Below are 3,176 nucleotides of genomic sequence, written 5' to 3' on the forward strand. Positions count from 1 at the left end.
TTTCGTTACGAAATCAATAATTTCGTTACGAAATCAATAATTTCGTTACGAAATCAATAATTTCGTTACGAAATCAATTCATTCGACACTTGGCGCGCCGGCGCGCCAAGTGTAGCTGATTTTGTAATGAAATAACTCGCAGTAGCTGATTTCGTAACGAAATCACTCGCAGTAGTTGATTTCGTAACGAAATCACTTTGTAGACTTGATTTCGTTACGAAATCAAGTCATGCGACACTTGGCGCGCCGGCGCGCCAAGTGTAGCATGATTTCGTAACGAAATCACTCGCAGTAGCTGATTTCGTCACGAAATCACTCGCAGTAGTTGATTTCGTAACGAAATGACTTTGTAGACTTGATTTCGTTACGAAATCAAGTCAGGCGATACTTGGCGCGCCGGCGCGCCAAGTGTAGCATGATTTCATAACGAAATAACTCGCAGTAGCTGATTTCGTCACGAAATCACTCGCAGTAGCTGATTTCGTAACGAAATGACTTTGTAGACTTGATTTCGTTACGAAATCAATAATTTCGTTACGAAATCAAGTCATGCGACACTTGGCGCGCCGGCGCGCCAAGTGTAGCATGATTTCGTAACGAAATAACTCGCAGTAGCTGATTTCGTCACGAAATCACTCGCAGTAGTTGATTTCGTAACGAAATGACTTTGTAGACTTGATTTCGTAACAAAATCAGTCATGCGACACTTGGCGCCTCATATATTTAAGGCCCGTCTCCACACACGACACGGACGACACGCACGGCACGACACAGCAAAACGCAGCGCCGTTGTGCTTAAAAAAAATACATTGTGATTTCGCGCATTGTGTATGAGCGCATTGTGTTCACTCTGGTTCAGTGATCAGGGGCCGGTTTCACGAAGCGTACTTAACTTAAGTATAATTAAATCACTAATCATACTTAACTTCCCGTAATTATGATTAGTTAATCATACTCAAAAATCTGTTTCACGAAGCGATTTAAGTACATATTTAACTAATCACATAATTAGCCGACTTCAACATGAATAGACTGGTACTCGCTCCCCTCTCGGCTTAGTTACTTGATGGGAATCGAGTAATCGAGGTGGGAGCGAGTACCAGTCTAAAACAAATTGCACGGTATTCAATATGGCGGACCAATACGCCAAAAATATCTTCAAGTTCGGTACATGAAGAGGAATTAATTTGTAACTATAATGATTGAAGTAGTACAGCAAATCTTAGATAATTTAAATTTCCTTGGGAAAAAATTGAAGTAAAATTTCCAATTGGAAAATCTGCAGCGTACCTAATATACTAGTACTACCTACTTCTAAGTTCTAGTACTAGCAACTAATTATGATTAGTGGATTTAATCATGCTCCTGAGTAGAATTAAATATTGTGATTAACTTGATCATGATTAACTTTAATTACGCTTCGTGAAACAGTCACTTCAACTTAAGTACGAGAAGTTAATCATGATTAGTGATTTAATCATGATTAAATACTTAAGTACGCTTCGTGAAACCGGCCCCAGAAATTATGTATGTGCTTGTTGTCCATTGGCTGATGGTAGCGTGAGCAGAACACGTGATAAAAAACAATCGCGTTGATTGGTTCAATTGTCTTTTCGCCGTCACGTCAGCCGGCAAAAGTCAAACTCATTTGACTTTCGCCGTCGCCGTGAAACCCGGCTGGCGCCGTGCCGTGTCAGTGGAGACTGCGCCATAAGATATAATAGACCCGGGGGGGGGTCACTATATATGCCGGTATTACCCCATGTGCGTTCCAATTTTGCGGGTTAGGGGGGTGTTTTTCAACTTCTAAAGCGGGCCCGAGCGGAAGCAAATAGGCCCCCCTTTACAAAGCTAATCCCGCAATAAGCCATCGGGATCGTTCAAGTCAAGCACCGCGCCCGCAGTAGGCCGCCCTCACGGGCCTCCTCCATTCCCTCCACTTCTCTGCAAGACCTCGCAATAGGGGGTAAGGGTCCGGGTAGGACTCTTTCATTGTGTATGCAATAGGGGGTGGGATATTTTCATAGTGTATGCAATAGGGGGTGATATTCTTCAATTGTGTCTGCAATAGAGGGTAGGGTTTTCAGTTCGCACTAGGGGCCTATTATTTTTTAGTGAGAACGCACATTGGGTAATACCGGCATATATAGTGACCCCCCCCCCCGGGATAATAGATTTGAACTTTGCAGGTAGGAGTGAACGACGCCGTTTCCGTGGCGTTCCGTGCCGCGCCGTGTGTGTGAAGACGGGCCTTTACACGATGCGTCCTAGACGCACGTCTAGTCTAGGACGCAATCGTGTAAATAGGCCTTTAAGCATGACCAATTACCTCTGCAGAGTATATCCATATTCATGCTGAAAAATTGGCATCAGCTGGGGGAATAATCCTCAATAATGACAAAGCTCTACGAATTGCCCGGTCTAAATCGCCATTGACCTTGACTTATTCACGCTATCATTTACTCTGACGTAAGAATATTATCTGTTATTGTAGCGTTGGATATACTGTTCCTTGAATTGAGAATAGTAAATTTTACGAGGTTACGCATAATATACATTTCGTCCGTCCAATACCCAGTTTTTAAGGACGTACGAAACGCTGTCTCTCTTATACGTTCTGTTTATAATCTGCATGAAACATGTTTGGCAGTTCTAATGCGAATAACAACAGTTCAGTTATGCTATGACTATAGTTCTATATGGCTTACCGAGATCAACACATGCATGCACAAACCTCTTATTGATGATGACTGGAAATGACGCTTCACGACAAAATCTACCAATCCAGGGTCTGCCCCGATGACCTACTAAACTATGTATGTGATTTTGTGCCTATACATGCATGGGTACATGTACGTTCGTCTGGCTCAATACCCGCAATTTCTAGGTGTGGCGTCACGGTAGTGAGTCGAAAGATTATGTGTACACTCTACGCTGTATACCTCACACAAGAGAGAGAGGGAGAGAGCGCAAGCGAGCGAGCGAGAGAGAGAAAGAGAGAGAGAGAAAGAGAGAAAGAGAGAGAGAGAGAGAGAGAGAGAGAGAGAGAGAGAGAGAGAGACGAGAGAGAGAGAGAGAGAGAGAGAGAGAGAGAGAGAGAGAGAGAGAGAGAGAGAGAGAGAGAGAGAGAGAGAGAGAGAGAGAGAGAGAGAGAGAGAGAGAGAGAGAGAGAGAGA

The 3,176-nt window shown here is 43.5% G+C and overlaps 1 protein-coding gene across 2 annotated transcripts in view; it reads right to left on the reverse strand.

Moving 5' to 3' along the window:
• The window catches only part of LOC106808964 (steroid 17-alpha-hydroxylase/17,20 lyase-like), a 34,169-nt gene that overhangs the window by 2,888 nt on the left and 28,105 nt on the right, over positions 1–3,176 (reverse strand). The gene's annotated exons all lie outside the window — the stretch shown is intronic.

This window comes from Priapulus caudatus, unplaced genomic scaffold, assembly GCF_000485595.1.
Source record: "Priapulus caudatus unplaced genomic scaffold, Priapulus_caudatus-5.0.1 Scaffold318, whole genome shotgun sequence".
NCBI classification, from domain to species: Eukaryota; Metazoa; Priapulida; class Priapulimorpha; order Priapulimorphida; family Priapulidae; genus Priapulus; species Priapulus caudatus.